This window comes from Gymnogyps californianus, chromosome 5 (genome assembly GCF_018139145.2).
Source record: "Gymnogyps californianus isolate 813 chromosome 5, ASM1813914v2, whole genome shotgun sequence".
Taxonomy (NCBI): domain Eukaryota; kingdom Metazoa; phylum Chordata; class Aves; order Accipitriformes; family Cathartidae; genus Gymnogyps; species Gymnogyps californianus.
The window spans coordinates 41,691,861-41,712,737 of record NC_059475.1 but is presented as its reverse complement, the minus strand read 5'-3'; the positions used below and the strand labels follow the sequence as shown (position 1 = coordinate 41,712,737).

General features: G+C 37.0%; 1 protein-coding gene across 2 annotated transcripts in view; it reads right to left on the bottom strand.

The window, feature by feature from the left end:
* The window catches only part of AKAP6 (A-kinase anchoring protein 6), a 235,736-nt gene that overhangs the window by 64,536 nt on the left and 150,323 nt on the right, over nucleotides 1–20,877 (bottom strand). The window lies entirely within an intron of this gene.

The following is a 20,877-nucleotide window of genomic DNA, read 5'->3' as shown; positions in this document are numbered from 1 at the left end:
AGGACAGGAAAATCCACAAAGATCAGTACACCCGCCATTTAAGGCACAGTAACTTCAGTAATCCAAATTACTAGACCGTGTCAACTGTAAGAAAAGAAAATCATCCCTGGCCTGTCGTGGTAGCCCTGCAACCTCTGCAGGCTGGTGAGCAACCTCAAGTCAAGACCAGGCAGACTCGGTGTCTAGCTTGCTCAGTCTCTAACCTCAGAACACACAGATCTGAGTTCTCACTACCTGTAGTATCTAGGGTAACAACATGATCGTTAAAGTATTTGAACTTTTTTCTACATGACAGAACTTACACCTGTTTGAGGACCCGTCTAGGTGCTGATCGGAAAGGGTGTTGACAGCAGATTTCTCAATTTGCCCCAAAGTTATAATGAAAAATGTCATTTTTATTTTAAATGCACATCTTGTACTGTATTAAGTGAAAGCTAATAGTTTTTATAATGTGCTATTTGATTTGCTCCTTATAATTTCCCTTGAGTTACGTCAAAGTTGGCACACGCAGCAGGTCCACTAGGTGTGCTAAAACATCTCTACTGACTATCTAAAACACTGGCAATCACTGTAATTCCTCTTACAGCAATACGATTACAATGTACCACATCAAAACTATTGTTAAAACATGTTAAAAAGAAAGTTAGATAGTTAACTACTTATTGTCATCTCCAGACAGACATATCCTGAACCCTTCAAGAGACACAGCAGATAAAAGCTATTCACTTTTCCAGTACACATTAATGTTATTAAACCAAAAGGAGAAAGTTGGCATCCCAGTGCCATTATCTGTGTTAACAGTGGGCTAATCTCATTTTATACTGAATTTTATAAATTCTTCAGAACTCAGTATTTCATTTTTAATATTATTCTAGGAAAAACATAGTACTTCTATAATAAAAGAAAAAATACTCTCAAGTTGAAAAGTTATTTTTATGATCAACTACAAACTGCTTTCAAGAACAAATTTATAATGGAACTGCTGACACAGCCTAAACTATGGCTGTGTGAATGCTGCAGAAACAGCTATTTCGGAAAACATTTTTAGCATTAGGAGAAGTCCAACTTTGTTTAAACCTGAACTTATTTTTTTACAATAGCAAGTAATGTTAACAGCATGCTGAAAATGTTAAGGCTAAGTGTACAGTGTCAAAATAGATTGAATCTCTCTGAAAACTGGAAATTCAAGCTTTTTAAACATAATCCAGATGTTTGGCTTTTAATCACATTTCAAGAAAGGGGAAACTTATGCAATACAAAATTCATACATGCATATTTCATTAGTGCCTTTCCTATCACTGAATTAAAAATTTCTAACATATGTTTTCCTCAAACAGATAATGTTTTAAATTAGAAGAGTTGGCAAGAAGTTGTACACCTCACAAATGTCATTGAATTATTTTATCATGGAAGAAAATATTTCATTTTTTACGATATTAACAGCTTTGACAGCAAATGCTACAGCAGTGATCATTTTTTTGCCTTACCGATAGGAAATTCAATAGTCCCCGAAACAAACTAAGCGTATAAAGATGACTGAACAGCAAGAACTAACAACTAGCCCTCTTCAGAATATCTGAGACTGATAACACTCTGACAGACCTATGGGTATTTAACACAGATGCTTTCCCTCTTCCTCACTGGTGATCAAAACAGGATAATGCTACGCCCAAGCAGCTTCTTCAGCAAGAGCTGGACTACCTTGAAGGTGGAAAAACTTCTTCCAAGATGTATTTCAATTCTAGAACACTTAGCAACACCACTATATTTGCTGAATTATATTTAAAGGACTGTATCAGTGTGGCCATTGTTTCTAAAAACTAACATACATGATAAATTATAGGGTTTTTTTTTTAATCTCCGGAGTCTGAGAAAATGAGACTCTGAGTTCATTTCTAAAAATAGACTTTCTGAATGTAATAATATTTTAATATTTTAAATAACTTAAGACAGACAAAACCTAAGCAATAAAAACGAGAGGAACTATCACACATATAATGGGAAAAGAAAAGGGAAAAAGACAAAAAAATCCTGCTTCTGGCCACCTGCATCTGGCATTGGGCTTGCTCTTTAAGACCCTTGTAACTTCCGAGAAGGATGTGAAGTGTGATCATGAACCACAAGGAACAGAAATATGCACTCTGTTATACTGTGATGTGATGGAGTGAGATGTTACTATGAACTTCAGTTCTGTCCAGAAATGTTGGAAACTAAACAATCCAGGACATGCTGAAAGCCGGTCTCTCTGTATCCCCAACAGCTGCTGTGCCTAGGAGAGATACTTAGCCTCTTTCCAAATGGTCACCAGCAAGGGTATGCCTAATGCAGCCTTTTACAGGCAGGCTCAAGCTTGCCATTCCTATGCTCCAAATAGTTGCAGACTTGCAACAGTCATGTGAGGTGGAGAAATATTATTCTCAATTTAAAATGGGAAACTGAGATACAGATGGACGCTGTGTCCAGTCTCAGGGAAGATCTCTTATGTGGGAACACAAGTCTTTTGAGATTCGCTCCAGCATTCTGTCCAACAGAATATATCGTCTGAGCTCAGAACTACTTAACGTTGTTTGTTTCACACTACACTGAAAAAAAATGAGTTATTGCACTTATGATATATTTTAGTCATTGTAGAAAATACCTCAGCTCTGAATTCAATAAATCTTTATTTCTACAAGACATTTAGGAACTAACACTAATAGTTAGCTTTAAAAGAATACATGAATGCAGTGACACTGAACTCATTTTGTCTACCGAACAAATAGCGAGACAGAAACAAAAGAAACTTTTCCTCTGTTTCTGTTTCCCTGATTTCAGGTGTCTGTTTTCAAGGATTTATGCTGCTGCTAAACGTGAACTCTGTTATTTGCTGGCATGATGAAAGCTGAAAGCTTCTTCTCATCTCTAATGGCATTCTGCCAAAATATTATCTGACAAAACTTGGGCTGATTCACAGATCTGAAGTTCAAGAAATTGTCATAATCTAACCTCACCACTTGTATAAAATGTGCCTTAGTCTTACCTTCTCTGCCTATATTAAGCTCTCAGCTTTCTGGCTTGGAGAAAATCTTTTGGTATTGCATCCAGCCCTGATTTAAAGATGCAAATGATGGAAAATTCACAGCATTCCTTGGTAAGATGATAAATAACTAGCTTTCTTCACTGTTAGAAATTGCATGGCTTGTTCCTAGTTTGAATTTATTTAATTTTAACTTCCAGCTGTTTTATCTTCTTATACCTTTGCCAATAGCTTGAATGTCTGTGAAAGCATGACGTTACTACAAGAATCAAACATGAAGCCAGATGACTTGCACTGATCTCGGGTTAACTTTGTTTGGTGTTTCTGGGATTACAATTTATAGAACCAAAACATAGAGAAGCTGCACAACTTTTGCAGAGGCTGGTGAACTCAGATACACACACTTTGGACATTCTTAAGGCTTGATTATTCCTAGGGCTGTCAGAAAGCAAATTTTCAATAACTTGGCCCTGATATAAATGAAAAATAATGGGTTTGGTTTTAATTTGTGCTTATGGACAATATTGTCTGTACTCACATTTTGGCTTTTACTTGTTAGGCTCTCCTGGTTCACTTAAAGATTTTTTTCTGCTTCTATTCATGCTGGAAAGGAGGATGGGGAGCAGGAGAAAAAGAACATAGGAGCAGATGAAGTGGATGATATCAATGAGAATTTCACTCACACGGAGAGTATTTTCTAGTGCATACCACCAACTGCTCTAGATTCACTTTGGAAATGGTAAAGTTGAATGCGAAGTGATCTTGACAGACCAGGGAATCTGCCCCTTTGTGTTTAGCATTTTGTAATGAGCTTCTCTGAATCCAGCACACAGCATAACGCCTGTATATTAACACAACCTGTCTTTCAGCAATTAAAAAAAGAATAGTTCTGTAAAGATACTGCAATGAAACTGTAGAAATTGATTTCAGAAAAAAGCCCCACAAGTTCGTGTTGACTTATGTTGCCTCACTGAAATGCTAATCTCTGTGCTCTAAGCAAATGGATAAACTGGTGACTATAGCATTGATATTCAAATCTATATAACACTTGCAATGTCAGTGGATTTAGAGACTGGTAAGTTATTGCTATTTTAATGTCTGAATTCTACATAAAGAAGATGAAAAAGGCATGTCTTGAAAATTGGAAAAGATATGCGTATATCTGAGAAGGAAAGAAATGCTTCAAAGGACTGCAGCAGCAGAAAATATCAGGACACAAAACCAGTAGTGAAGTAATATGAAGCAAATAATTCAGGATATTTTGAATCTACTTCAGCTATAGCAAACACTAGGAAAGACGTGAACTTTTGTCTTTCCAGCATTCCCTCAAGACATTCTGGTCCTCCTTTGTGGAAACCCTATCCTGGTAACCATGCATGCCATGATAGCTGTCTGGCTGTTCAAATACAAACTGGAAAGATCTGTGCCCATTAAGACAAGATATATGCTTAAAGTAATGTGTATTGATGTCTTCAACTTTAACTGTTGTCTGCCTGGTTAATAGATGTTTGTTATAGTATGTAGGGAATTTAGTAATTCCAAATGAAGATGGAAAAATGTAAGAAAAAAACTGAGAAAAGCATGAGGGGTAAAGAAAAAGATCCCATTGCTTATTCTGTGTTTTTCAGATTTTTTAAGAAATACATTCTATTGAGAATATCAGCAAAAATAAGTGACTGATTTTTACGGTGACAGAACCTTTGTGAATGGTATCTGCACTTCAGTAACATAAATAAAGTGGTTTCACTTCTTAGTTTAAGTGGCTGTGCTTCCTATCTTAACAATCATTTTACAATTAGTGACAATTCTAAAAATAAAAAAAAGTATGCCTTGTTGAATACTCCATGTTCCTAACAGTACTAGGTTACTTTTTTCAAATCTACATCTGAGTCAACTATTTTAGGTCATTTCGTTAGCTATTATGCTAGAAGTATAATATGTTGCTATAGAACTGAAGTTTAAAGAAATTAAAGTAATGAATACATCTTTTAGAACAGGCCATAGAGCTTTTGTACATTAAGCAACTACACTAGCACTACATTAACCCTATTAAAGGTAATTTTTCCAGCTCATTGGTGATTGGCATTTGGTACTGATGTTTGAAGAATTGCCATTGCATTGATTTTATTCTTTGCCTCTTTAATAAAGCGTGGAAGAAATGGCAGAGGCAGAAGTTAACTGTCCTTTGGTAAAGCCATTAAGCACTTAAGAAAAAGGTTTGAATATTTAAACCATGCAAAAATCTTTAAGGACTTTATATATGTCTTTAATTTTGCAACATTTCATAGGCCTGAAAAAGTCCCACTAGTATGAATACATTTACATTTGATTGATACAACAGAAAAGACCAAGTTAAGATTACAAATGCCACACTTGCACTCACGGAATAACGCCATCTAACAGCAGACGTTTTAATAAATATTATTGTACACCCTTCTCAAGATGCGAGTTAGGGCATATGCTAACAACACAGTGTCGTAGGCCACCTGGTGGTCAAATCAGCTAATTATCCATTTTAATCTGACAAAAAATTAGAGGACCATACAAAGAAAAGATAAACATGAAAGAACTGCATAAACCCCATCAACTAAAGCCTATTGGAACTAATGTAAGTATATATAAAAGAGAGTGTTTCTTCATCTTATCTTAGATTTTCCAGGAGTGGTCACTGCTTGAGGCAGGATACCAAGGTTGATTGAGTAATGTTTTCTTGTGTTAAAAAAGAACGGTAGCTAAGTTCCTAGGCTTTTCCATGCCACTTCATAAAATAGGGTTCCATAACAGGTCAGTCTATTACACTATACCCCTCAGCTCCCTAGGAAAGACCAGAAGAGAATCTGGATAAAAAAAAATCCATAACTGTTTTCCGGGAGCTTCCCTGGGAAGCTTGAACACAGGCTACACAAAAATATGTTGGCCGGCATCACTGCTTAAAAGGATGTAGGAGCTAAGACTACTATGCCCACAGATCTGGGTCCAAATATCTTATAGCCATACAAAGCAATGACAACAGGCATCAGTGCAAGCTATTGTTGACGCTGTACATTCAGACTCACAAAAGGAGTGGATATGAAATGTAAGGTCACTGCTGACTACTGACAAGTAGCTGAGATGCCTGAACAGATGAGTTAAGGTCAAAACTTCAGAAAGATCCTCAACGGATGGATGACCTGACAACTAGGGATCAGAACATGGGAGAGTGCCTGGTTTTGAGATTTACTCAATCAGAATCTGCTGGTGTTAAAATCTGTAGCACTAGGGTAGCAAATTCTGGTCCTGGCAGATTAAGTCAGCAAGCTAAAAGATACAGCTACAAAAAGAATTCAAAAACACGGCAGCCTCTGAAGAACCTGGAAAAGGGACCATATGCTTCAGGAGGGAAGAATTTAGAAAGCGCCATAGAGCAAAGCAGTATGCGTGTGACTGGAAATGGTGGGTGTTCTGTGCTATTTTTAGTCTTATAAAACCATAAATATCAATATAAAAGCCTTTTCTCATAAGACCTCTACATCAAATTCACAAACGTATCATATGCATGATCCAAATGGTCTATGCTGATTTTAATGAAACCAAAGGCCTAAACCATCAGATCTCCCTCCACTCTAAGTCTCCCTGTTTGGAGGTTACCCAGACAGTGAAGAGATGTTCAGAACATATATAGGCACCCATAAGCATAACAGCGTTTAAATGATGTGCAAGTTATTATAGCAGTGTATTTCTAATGACTAGCTTGAAGGGAAGGAAACAGGGGAAATTGGTAGAAGATTCATTTTCTGGCATGAATTCACTTGGGTGAAGTGCAGGAAATATATTTCCTCCCTGTTCAAACACGCAGGGACAAACCAGAAAATTTTAGCTATCATTTGAGCATGCCTCAGCACCAAGGTCAGGATTTTCTACCTGCTGGTTTACCATGGCAATGAAGAGCACTGTCTGTGGAAATGGTTAGTCCACAGAGAGAGAATACCCTGCTGTTCAGCCAAGAAAAGCTTGAGGGACACATGGCTTTTAAGAGAGATGCAAAAAGCTCCTTACATATATCCCACCTATCCCCCACAATATGCAATTCTGCTTGCTGTTGCCTGTTGCAGTTGGCCAGCAATATTCTACCTCTGTTTTAATCTGGCTTCTAACAGGAAGAGTTGAATTTTAATTAATGTGAGCCAAACAGAAACATTTTCCATGAAATACACATTTTATTGCTTAACATTTTAATACTCTGAGTAACTTTGAAATGTGCCAGGAATAGCAAAGCTTACTTATTTAGCATTTATGCTGTTAGACAAAACACATGTATATAGATATGTATCTTACAGACAACTGAACTAAATGAAGATATGTGTCTTTAAATAACTATATTCTCTTTGCTTTGCTTCTATACTGAGTTCCTAACTATGTTAATCCGCTTTTACGGAGGACTCAGTACTGTTCATTAATTTGTAGAGATACATCCAGCACTTGAACTGAGATAAAAAAAAGGTGGGGTGTGGGTCTGTCTGCAGCTGAAGGCAGCAGGTGGTGTCTTAAAGGTGAGATATTGTCCGTCAGGTAACTCGCGGTACATTACCTCTCCTGGAAGACAAGTGCATTGTGCATGTGAAGGGAGCAAGTTGTGCTGTTGATTCTGGGGAAGACAGAAATCCCTAGTTTCACTGATTTCAGAAACCAGGGCGCTCTGGGCATCTCTGTTAGAAGGAATGCTATTTTCATTCTAACTTACCCCTACACTCATTCACTACTTCTACCATGGTGCGGGCAAAAATGATAGAGGAACTGCTACAGGAGCTCTGTATCACCAGGAGATTCTCCTAAAGCTCAGTCCCTTGAAATAGTCTTACTATTTAAGGACTGGTATCTTGCTTCCTTCCCCTCCTCTCCTCCCCTTTTATTTGCTCTTGGTCCTTTAACTTTTTTTTTTGAGTCACTCTGTATTGACCATGGCAAAAATCCATAGGCTTTTGCCAAGTGCGCAAAAAATTTGTCAAAATGGTTGTTCATCTCTGTGAAAGACTGGATTGTCCTTCTGTCAAGTGTTCTGTCTGTTTCCTGAGGGGTTCCTGATTTCTCATGGCCAGCAGCAAAATCCTTCAAAAATCCACAGATGCCACTCACAGGTGACTCAGATTCTTTCAAGTTTTCTGCATTTAGATTAATACCCCTGTTCAGGTTTCTCTTTAGGAGTTGCTTATGGATTGCCTCTTCTTTGACATTTCTGTTTCCTATGTTTAGATTGCCGTCAGCTACTCACTAGAGGAAGGGTGCCTAGTGCATATTACACTGGAATACCTCTAGAAGCTCAGACTGATGACCATAAAAGCCTACAGATACCTGACAAAATATGCAGCAAAACAGTGGCTATGTTGTTCATTCAGATCAATATGCCAAAACGTCTTTTTGACATCACAGTGAACACTGTTGCCCTGAAAAAAATTTGTAACATGTCCCAGGATTTCAGCATTTTGTTCAATGATTTTGGAATCAGTTTACTCCAAGATTTTCTGACCATTAGTAGATCGTTTATCCACTCTGCATTACTTTCTGTGGGTGCGTGGTCTCTGCTTTGCCACATGGCCTTTTTCAGCAGTTTTACTAGACTAACAGAATTCTGTTTTGGTGGACTCTAGGGTGAGTTGTGGGGTTTTGTGCTATCTTCGATTTAACATCTAAGTGCTCATCTTCTTCAAATATGCTATATTCAGCTAGAATGATAGGGAGCAATCACAGTGACACTCCTGTTTCTTTCAGGTACTGCTTTGAATATTGCCTTCCAATTGAAACCAGAGCTTGTACAGACCCGTGGCCACGGGTGTGTAGAATTCTTGTAAAACAACTATAGTAAACTTTAAGTGATGACATCTCTTATTTCAGGGGTTCCTTGTTGACTGACTGCATTTATTCACTGGTCTCATAATGATTTCATTGCACATCTGCAGTGCTTGGTTGCATCTCTCCAGTCTAATTTTGCTCCTTATCAGTGTTGCACTGCAGCTGGCTCCACAATCCAGCTGGTATCAAATTAGTCATTGATCTAATAGCATAGTTGCAAATATAGCAATTGAATGCCTGGCAGCCTTCTGCGTTGCCAGAACACTGAGAATCTTCAGATCTGCTTAAGTCACGTTACAGATATCTCCTTCATCATTAAAACCTTAAATTCTCAATAGTTTCAGACACTATATTTTAATTTCAAAGGTAACTGCAATATTCAGTCTGTCTGCCTGGCTCTTTTTCTCAAGAACATTTTTCCTTCTACTTTTCATGTTGCCTGTTACACTACATATGTTGCGCTAAAATGCCTACATTTTCAGCCAGTCTGCATCTGCCCTGCTTCATGGGTTCTTTTGACTTACATTTATGTGTGTGTTCTGCTGTTTCTGTTTTGGCACTTCTCTGGATAGTTCGGCCACTGTTTGGAAGCGTATATTAGATTGGTTTTACTCTAATGTCTTCCCAGTGAATGGGAACTGTCTATTTCACGAGTCATCCTGGGGAAGAGATACAATTAAGAAATGTTTTATGTCTCCAGTTACACATGGGGGCTCTAGTTCCTGGCACCACACCATATCCCCTTTTCTGTTTCTGGTATTGGTTAAGAAAACCTTTTTATAGCTTTGAATTTACTTAGAATTATTTGTATCATTCTGATCAATTCTTTTTAGAGACTAAAACATTGTTTCTATTGTCTCAAAGCAAAGCCTTTTTTGTCTGGAGTTCCAGTTTTCCTGGTGCTCAGAGTCACTGCAATCTATGTTCTATGATTTTAGGTGTTTTTTACCCAGGTAATCGCAGGTATTTCCTTCCTCTCTAATGTGACTGTTGTCTCAGATCTCATATGTTACATTTGGGGAAATAAGATGGAAGAATTTAATATTTCTGATCTTAAACTGGCTCTTTATTCACTCCCTTGATTGATTCTTGAACTTCGGTGGGCCCAGGGAGCCCAGACCAACAGTCTTCATCTGCAATGAAACCTACTCCCTTGTGTCTAATCCTCTGGCCACCATGAGGTAACTACCAATCTACTGTGTGTATTCATGAGTTGATGAGGAACTGCTGTTTGGCCATATTTACAAAAAAATCATCCCGTATCTTTATTAAAACCGAATCAAATGTGTATCTTCATACTCATTCTAATTTTTAGTAGGCATCTTGTGAATTTTACTCTCTACTTAGCAAGGAAACTAACTGCACAGAGAGACTAAGGCTCATACAGCACAATGGCCATAGCATTTAACGATTACTGTTAGAAAGAGGAATGGACAGAAAGGTCCCTAGCTCAGCACAGAGGCAAAGGTGGAAAAGAGGAGTGATATTCATCACCTGCTTTATTCTCTCTCTCTCTTTCTTTCTTTATTTATTTATTTATTTAAACCATTACATGTCTCAGCCTCTGGCGTAAACACCTTACATATTCTAGTAGATAGCTAACAAAAAAGAGACACTTAAAAACCATAACTGCAGATCAAATCAGGTAGAAGTTCTAAGAGTAGAATTTTTCTTTGACCCAAGCTGAAGCAATAAGGAAACTAAATATTTTCAGAAAGAAAGCTTTTCTATCTTTTTTTTCTGGGTCCTGGGGAAAAAAAGGCAAAAATCTTCCATACTTACACTATGAGGCATTTGACTATTGACTTGCTAGGGAAAAAATGAACCCTGACTATAAATTACATACGTTTACTGAAAAACAAAAACAATAGAGATGAACTTTTTGAGACAACAAAGTGGGATCACATGACTAACTACTTCTCACCTCTGATGGTGTTTATTTGATCTCTCCACACATGATAACAAACTAAGAAATCTTGGGAATTATTGTTCTTCCACCTGCATAGCAGACACATAGTCCTCCTTGATGAAGGCCAGCAAAAAACATGCATGTCAGTCTCAACACATCATTCAAAAAAGCTAATGTTCATCTTTAGAAAGTCACCACCTGAAAAACTCTAACAGCAATTCTGTATCTATCATCACCCATTTCTAAGAAAAATCAATGGGTAAAGCAGAGATGATCAAACTCCAGTGTAAAGTCTGTCAAAATCTGGATGCATCACAGCAGGGTTTCAAACTGGAATATTGCATAGACATGACACAATGGTACTAAAAACCCCTCTTTTCATGATAACTAAGAGTCAGTGAGAGGTAATGCCGAGGGAGGCTGATCTTCATAACCTCTTTGTACAATCAGTGGAGAGAGAGAGATAAGAGAGAAAAGGTTTCTTCTGAAACTATTTCAGAGTGCTTAACTTAAGCTTCTGTTCTGAATCACCCGTTAGAGGAACCTCCTCATGATAGAGGCTGGTCTACTTAGCTCCCTTAGTAGTCTAAATTAGTCTTCACAGATGACCCCTTCTCCCAATGTATTACTGGGGAAACTACCACCTCTCCATAGCCTTCCCTGCAGCCTGTGACAGCGTGTTCCTGATCTGCTCAGTGACACAGCTGGAGTATGTCCTGCACATCTGTAACAGCACCTGTCATTCTGCAACAATGGGATGTGAAGGGTACAACTGCTGTCTTCCCCCAAAAGCATCTCTCCATAGAGCCAGCTTTAACATTGACAGTTCATCATCACTGGAATTCTATAGCAACCATCTTTTCTGCAATGCTAAAATATCAGCACCCACAAGAAGTTAAGAAGAACCACAGGCGTTTCTCACGGGCCACAGGAGTTGGCTGGAGCCTGCCCTAGGACCCCATTGGATCTGATGCAACCACAACTGCAACAACTGTGAACACAATTATAGTGAGCGCTTATTTTACCTTGTTAGAAGGAGAAGTTAGCACAAAATGCTGTAGCTATTTTCAGCACAATGTGTTAAGAATGTATACACACAATGCAAAAACATCACCTAACCTTAAGTATGTAAAAAGGTTACAAATATATACAAATAAATATTTTATATTGATATTTTATATTGATATTTTACACATTTTCAATATGTAAATATTATATATAATATATATTTATAAAAATAAAAATACAAATAAGACACACATACAAATAAAAATTCAGGAGATTCTAAACCGGTATACTTCATTGCAACTTATTTTTTATAATTTAGATATGTATGCATTGAATGTATTGCCACTGCAAGTTTATTGAGATGTAGAGAATCCAGGTTTCTTATAGAAAATCTGCTAAAAAGGTTTTCTGTGGTCATTTTTTTTGTTTGTTTAGTTTTTAAAAGGAAACATTACAGTATTGATTATTTATGAGGTATACTGATGAGGAGTAATTGGGAAAGAAAATAGTATTTCCTATATTATGTTTATGAAGCAAAACATCATGGATAAAGCACATAATTCCTTTGAGTTTAGAAAAAATTATGTTTTCTCCTGGAGTATGAGGTGAAAAAATAGGAAAGTGAATTAAAAATTGGCAACTAACTTGAGGAATAGGATAATACTATTGCCCCGTATATTTTTTGCTAGTGGTTTTTTTATCTGCATCCCTCTAAAACAGCCCAATTCACCAAGCTGCTAAAGAACCAAGAACATGTCCACACACAACTTCAAACATTATGCTGTCATTGTGTTATTAACACTCCTAGATTTATCTTACTTCAATATATTATTTGGTGAGACCAGTGGAAGGCAGCTTTAGAGCAGACACACGCACAGACACACTGCACAGAAAGCGGTTCGTCACAGCGTGGGGCTAAACCTGTGGGACTCTTTAAGGCAGGATGCCATGGCTTTTGTAAGGTTATGTGGGCTCAGGATTACTGGACAACCTCATGGAAGAAAAATATCTGGAGAACTGCATAGGGGACACTATTCTCTGACCTGATGCAGCCATTTTTATGTTATATAATCATTGTATAGGATCTTAAAGGTAGTACCCAGAACAAAGGCTGTGAAATATTAGACTAAAGGTTCTAAGATGCAGTGTGATAAAGAGAAACCAGTCCTGGCTTCTCTGAAGTACTTTATTTTTATAGAGGGCTGATCTCCCTTATTTGGCATCATTGTATATGAGACTTTATGAATGAATTGTGAGTGCAAATTCACAAATCACTTCATGAGATGTCTTTAGTCAGCTGAATCATATGAACTTTCATAAAATCTGCCATAATACATTAAATACTAGCCTCAGAGAGGGCAGCTCCTAGGACTCTGCACTGCTTACATGTGGTCTGCATGCGATCCAGTGTGTCAGGAAACAAGGAAATACAGATAACCTAAACTCCTTTAGACAAATGGATAAAGTTTCAAAAGGTTGTGCTAAGAACAATGTAAATCAGAACATGCCCATGTTTTGAAGCCTCATATGGCCTCTTTACTTGGTTCAGGGCATCAAAGAACACTGCAGCACTGGTATTGTTGTCCCTGGTGTTTGACTGCATGTACAACAGCACAAGTATAACACCTTTTCTTAGGGACTCTTGGTCCAATCATTAGGCCAGAGTGCTGCTATACTTCAGCTATTCTTACTTGTTCTTTAGAGAATGTGAATAATTTAGTATATCTGAGACTAATCTTGAGTCCTTTCTACCTTGTGTGGACACTAGGCAGTCCTAGCATATAGAAAGTAATGAAGGTTGTAATTTTCATCATCCTTTGGGGTGAATTAAGGTGCCATTTCCATTTTTTAAAAACTAAAAATGCTTGATGAACAGAAAATGGCTTTGGGTAATTTACTGCTGGACATATGCACTCAAACCACCACAGCTGAGTGTGCCAGACCATTGCTTCAGTGCTGAATATTTCACAACGCTTTAAGGTCACACTGCTTGGGACCTTATCCTACCATTTTATACCAGCAAGGGCACAAAGACGGAGCATGTGGAGTTAACTAAGATGCTTGATGTGATGACTGTAAATTGTCCACGTTTTGCAGCTGTAGTAAGGAATGGTGATGACAGCTATGTGGTACACATTTACTTTTGTTTGAAGTCGAATGCCTCTTTCATTCCAGACACACTGCTTTAATCTCCCAAAAGCTGTGCTGGCTTTTGCTACAAGCTCAGTAAATACTGCTCTGCTACAATGTGAGGTTCATCTTCAATGTCATGCTGGGAAGAAATGGGAGAAACTCACTCTTGTGAAATGCATGAAGCCACTTCTTGTGGAAATACAGGGAGTCTGCTCCATAGAAAATACAACACTGCCTTTAAAAATGCATGTTTACATTTGAAATATATTATGGAAGGAACCATGAAAATGTAAAAATATTTTTCATATTCTTTCTTTATCCATTCTCTAGACTCACTTTGTAATTCTGTAGACATGGTAATCAGTGTTTTCCTGTTGTAATTATATAAGACATTAAAACTTAACATTTCTCTTCTTTAAGTAAGACTTTTCGCCAACAATGATTTTCCTTTCTGTTTTTTAAAATATAAAATTTGCCAGAAGTAGCAAGGAATTTAATCATATTACAAAGTTAAACATATGGACCACTGAAGAACGAGCTGGTTGTTATAGGAAGTGTCACAAAAGAGTTTTCACTCTGTTCTCCAGTGCAACTGAAGTGAAAATACTTGTGTAGAAAAAGTTAACCAATTTAATCACCCCCTGCCATAAGAGACTAGGAAACTTTGCTGTGTCAGGTCCTGAACTCATTTAGTTGATGTTCTAATAGCAGTCAAATTTTTACTGCTGCTTGGAGTATCAGGCATTTTTGAGACTTCTCATACAAAACAGTTGATTTTCCTACCTAGTGTGGAAATTCCTAGAGGTTCTTAATCTGTTGGGGAAAAAAAAAAAACCAGGCTAGCATATGGAAATTACTGAACTTTGTGAAGAACTGTAACTGAAGTCAGAGTTTTGTGCAAAACTTAGCTCAGTCATTTTACTATACATGACAGTTAAAAACATATTACAATGTCAAAGGCAAAGAATAACTTCCATTGAGGCATGTATCAATCCATGTATGTAGACGTAAGTAAGTGCCGTAATTTACTATTGCTAATGAATATCTCCATTGATATTATTTAGCAGAATAATCTTTCTTTTTTTTAAAAGTGTTACATATGCTTTGTGAGATAAAATAAAAGCTTTCACTTTGGGATATAATTTGCTAATAGCATTAAAGTCATATTTCAAAAAGGTGGTAATTTTTGCAAGGTAGCCTAAAAGTTTATTAGCAAATTGTAATGACTATTCTGATTGCAATTAAAAAGCCCTTCCAAATGGGTCAACACACCTAAGTGCTATCTGCGATCATTTAGATTTTAACATCATGGTTATTACTTATTATCAGGCTGCACAATGAGATATTGATTACTTTTAACCTTTAGATCTAAGAATTCAGGAAAAGTCGAGGTAGTAACACAGCCTACCTTTCCTGTCTGGTAAACTTATGGCCTGTAGTGGAATTCTAATGATTCTTATTGGCAAGGCAAATCTGAAATTAGTTTATTCTCTTGGCTCATACAGAAATGATGACATATCTAAAAATACTGCATGCATAGCAGATTTGTAGTTACTACCTACAAAGGGCTCAATCCTGCAGTGTGCTGAGAGCTTCCTCCGAAGTGATGATCATCATCTTCTCCCACTGACTGTTTTAGCAGCTCTGTGCAGGCACTGACAGATTACCAGACAGACAGAAGGCAACCCGGATCGTGTAGAATATGCAGTGTAGGAGCAAAAATCTTCACATTTTCTAGTTTATAATCAATCCCCTAAGCATATTGTCCAAATATATCACTCTACAGGCTGTTAATCTTTTAATAAGTTTTCTTTATATGGAAAATCTGCTTGAAATAAAGACTGAACTACAATGTGGCTTCAGTAGGTACGCAGGACTCGTTTTAAATGGAACAAAGTAATCCAATTAAACTAATCTGTTTTACAAGTTAAAATGATATGAAGCACATTAATTGATCCTTATAGGCTGCTGCTATTTGAGCCCTCTCTCTGTTTGCGCAGCATTTGGAACCGCTTTGCACATTTGTATCCTCTAAGAGAGAGAACTCAGTCCCCCAGTTCAGGAGAATTATGGGCAAGAGAAACATGTAACTGTTATGTGTTAGATTAATTTGCAGAACACTTGGCATTATTATTGCCAAGTAGTCAAATTGTTCCAAGTTGTTCCGGAAGGTTGTTATTAATAGTATGTTTTCTGAGGAAAGTTCTGTCTACTTTTGGAACTGCATTTCTGTTGCCAAGGAAACTCCTTGAAGCACAGCATTCTAGGAGCACACTGCTGCTTTTGTTTGCCAGTATCCTATTCATATCATCTAAGTAAGCACTTTACATACTTCAGCCTTCAGTTTCAAATGTTTAAGTTTTTATGTATTTATATTACCGCGTTAAATATCGTTTATGCTTCTTTTTAAACTCGGGGACTCTTGTAAGATTATTTTAACAGTTACATTGAAGGACAGGGTTTTTTTTTTTTTCACAAGTTTGCAATAAATTAGTTTTAATTTGAATAATAGCTCCATAGGTTATAGCACTAGTCCTTAAGTGTTAATTATCTTTTCACTCTGAAATTAATGTAGTCATTTCCTACTGACTCCTCTACACCATTATTGAAGTGCTGAGGAAAACATGTCATTGAGTTCTGAGCCAGAACTGTTGTTGTGATTAATCCTGGTCACATGGCCAATCTCTGCCAAAAGGAGATCACTGAAAAAAGGTGACAAAGACAGTGATTTCCTGTCAGCAAAGAGTACGACAGGGCTGTCTAGAAGTGATGCAAATGAGGGAAACTTTCACCACGGTTTGTTTGATCCACTCAGGGCCACAGCACACTGAGCCAGAGAGAAAGGCACAATGGAGCAGCAGCACACCCAGAGGAGAAAACGAACTGCACCTTCCGAGGAGGGATAGCTTCCAGCAGGGAAACAAAAATTGCTGGGAGATTTTTTTCCCCTCAACTTTTTTTGAAAGGTATCCTTAGCTTTTGATGTGTGGTTTCATGTTATTTAATACAGTGAACCACTTCCCTTTGATGAAATAGTTCAGCAGTTAACCTGTTCAAAAGCCATGTCGACTAAATGTTTTCAAAATCTTTGCACTACTACATAAGGGTCTTTTTCCATCTATCATGACCATTGTTGCTGAAGACTTACTCGTGCAAGACTTACGGCTTATGCAGTTTGTATTAAAACCACCATACATTACTTGTAATCAGAAAAATATCATTTCTTTTATTTGATATTTTAAAATGTTTAGTTAATTTTATTCTGAACATACTAACAATTTTAACAATCATACTGTACTTATTTAAATGGGGTTTTAATCCAACACAATTACGTTTTGCAATTAATCTTCTGAGGAAAATGGAAAGAATTATCATTAACTTTTCTGCCTAGTATACTCATTTCTAATCTCCACAGTTCCAGTAAATACTGATTTGCTTCATTTTTGAACACTCAATGTACAGAATTCTTCAAGTTCCCACTAAAGGACTAATTAGCAGAGTTTAAATTCTTTGGGTTTGATCCTCCAGTAACGGCATATGAATACAGCTGAAGTCAATGCAAGTTCTGTGTACTTAGAGCTTATGAGATCAGGCTCACATGCAGTAGATTAAAATGAAATAAACATGATACATTTGGCATTAAACTGAGCTATTACAGCAGTACAAAGAAGCGAGAGTCCAAAAACACGGAAATGCTCCTTTTATTTTTTTCTTAGTTAATAGAAAAAGCATTAGAGGACAAATAAATAAACTGTCAGCAATTCATTCCATGACTGCCATTTGATCAAACACTAGTTGATTTTCAAAATCATTAGCTAGTTTAAGACTGTAAAGCTGAAATCATTTAGGGCTATGGGGGCACATAGTGAGGAAGACTAGTTTTCTTTTTTTGTAAATCTTTGCACTAAAATCTAGGAAATCTAGAGAAAGTCATACATACATATTCAGAGTTAAAAAAAAATATGGCTGTGCTGCTCCTATTATATTAAGGGCAAAATAAAACCTAGTTAAAGAGAGATAATAAGGATCCTAATAAAAAACCATGAAGCTCCTGGAATATTACAAAACAAAATTAAGCTGAGAGTTGACTTAAATCTATATTAAATCTGAAAATAGAGTACTGGGAAAATAATCTAACCATGAAAATACATTTTACTTTCCCATATGCAATTTTAGCATTTATGTATTACGTTATGCTGCTTTAATGTATGCTTTTCCTTTCCGATTTACCTGTTTTATCATTGTCCTTCCCATTCATAGACTCCTTAGGGGCAATGATTACTGTTGGTAATAGTGATACCACAGCAGGTTCCCTGGCAGAGGCGGCTTGCTGAGCTGGCTCAGAGGTGCAATTACGTGTCAGCTCAATAACTGAGAAGAGGGATCTGTGGGTTTAGGAGAATCCACCAAAATGCAGAGAGTGCAATTAGCGGGTTCACATTTGAAGCTGTAACTGATAAAGAATAACTAAAGCAAGACCTGTGTTTTCATAACACCCCACATCATTGAGGAATTCTGCTAATAATAGCTGCCTGAATTTGTCTTTACAGATTTCTCTCCCTACAGACCAGAATGGCTGTGTTCACTGTGAAGTGTAGGCAGTGCTCCTGCCCCTTAGCTGTGAGCGCCAGACCATCCACGACTGTATAAGAGCCTCCAAATAAAAAGGGTGTCACTATTGATTAGAAGAGAGGTTTACTAGGCTAGTTTTATAAAACTATTAATACTGTTTTTGAGGGCATCATTCATTGTTACGCGAATCTCTGAAATTAAGGATGATAAAGACCTAGTGATTTATCTGATCTCTCCTTTGCTAGTGCAGAATTGTTCCTTCAATTACATTTGCTAATGTTTTCTTTTGTCTACTTTTAAATGTCTGAAATTATGGGGCTTTCAACACTTCTTTGGGAGGTGGGTTTGGTTTTGGTTTTTTTCTTTTTTTTTGAAAGGCTAATAGATCTTAATGCTATGCACTCAGGGTTTTTACATCACCTGCAAATACCCCCCCTGCTTTATGGACACTCTTTAGTCATCTCTTAACCAAACTCCACATTTCTAGTTAAGTCTTTCCTTCAGTCCTTAAGAATTTGCTTGCAGCTTTCACTAGAAAGATATATGCAGAGAATATTCACCGCGGGAGGGCAGGCAGTCTGTTTCTACCCTTCTTCAAGTGGTTTTGCAGTGACCAGATAGGTACTTTTGAGATGGGGGCTCTATTAATTAGCAGATGACCTCCCTGCGCAAACTGCAGAACAAATAAGCTGCCTGTGGTTTGTCGGTGCTGCACAGACTACAGACTCAGCTACTCTCTCTGGCACAAACTTTCTGCTTTCGGAAGTGTCATGCCTATCATAATACAGAATTTCATAATATTAAGAAACTATTACTTCCCATTTTGGATATACAATATTCCTCATTTTGCCACCATAATGTACTGCAAACTAATTCTTAAATTATTGCCCTCTTTTATTCTTCTCATCATGCATTATTATCCCAGCCTTACCATCTATAATTATTCTTAATGGTTACATTTGGATATCGGAAAGGGAAACATGCTAAACAGCACCTAAAATACTTGGGCTGGCTGCTTAAGCTTTGCTGCTTTTCATACTGATGCATGGATTGCTTCCTTAAAATTTATGTTTACTGATTTCTTTAGTATAGGACTAAAACTAGTGGTTAGATTAGGCATGGTACAAGCTGGTCTTATTTGGACAGGCACTACGAAAACACCTGATTTTAGATTCACAAAAAACTTTTCACCCATTTCTGACATTGTTTATTTCTGAGCCTAGCCAAGGCCAGGACTGTTAATGTGTGATTAAGTCTGATTAAGTATTTAGAAAGTTAGGAAAAAGACATTAGCAAAAATAAGAAATGGTTGTTAAAACAAGAAATGGAGGCCACTGAATTAAACTCACTTGCAGCCTAAAATAGTTTGGATCTGAACCACATTTCCATTTATAAACATATTTTAACTCATGTGGCAACCCTTTCTCACTGGGTATTTTAAATAAAAAGACTAAAATTAGAAAGAATAAAATGCAAGAAGACCATCAAGAAATTAGGATGCCAAAGCCAAAAGAAATAAATTATATTTAAGAAATTATCAAATCATGCAATCCTAGAAGAAAGAAAACAACTTCTATTTGACCTTGAATGTACCATTTATTCGATAAGAAATAAAAAAAAGCTAGAGGGTAGTTGTTTCTTGTCATTATACTGTTGCTGATTCTGTGGTTAGTTATTAATTTTATTTTTTATGATTCACAATCTGCTCTTTGAAATATGCCATATGCTCAAAGCAATTCAAGGATGACAACTGTCAGAATTACTCCAATAAAAATTGCCTAAATGAGGAAGATTTACTGCAGCCTGATATTTCTGTCGAAAGCCCCTCCTTTCTTTCCCCCACCACCCCTCAGACCCGTAGACTACAGCTTCTCAGGCACACAGTGAAGCCTGAATCAATTTTAGGATCAAATCACACATTTGGGGGAACCTCTTAAAAGTATTGTCTATCTAAAAGTAGTGATAAAGCTTCTGAGCTAAGGCTGCTATAACAAATAAGAGAAACCATGTGTGTGTGTGTGTGTATATATATATGTTAGATGAAGACCCTATAATCAATATGCAAGTTCAAAATCATTTTGCTGAAATCATAAGCAAGTGTGATGACTTAACATGACAATGTCTGCTTTATGTATAACTAATAAAAATTAAATTGGAAGAGTCCTGTATCCTGGCAGCAGCAAACCAAAATCAAGGCAAATTTCTTTCTTCCCAGATGAGGTCTGAAAGGTGGATAAAAATCCAGCTGAAAGCTCCAATCAAAACACATTTTGTTAAATGCTACCATTTCATTTTTTTCCTTCATTTTGTTTCAGTCTATTTATTAATGCAGTTTCATTTATTTCTATTCATCTTGAAGACAAATCTTTGTCCTTCTATAGAATTACACCAAATAGAATGTGATAAAGGGAAC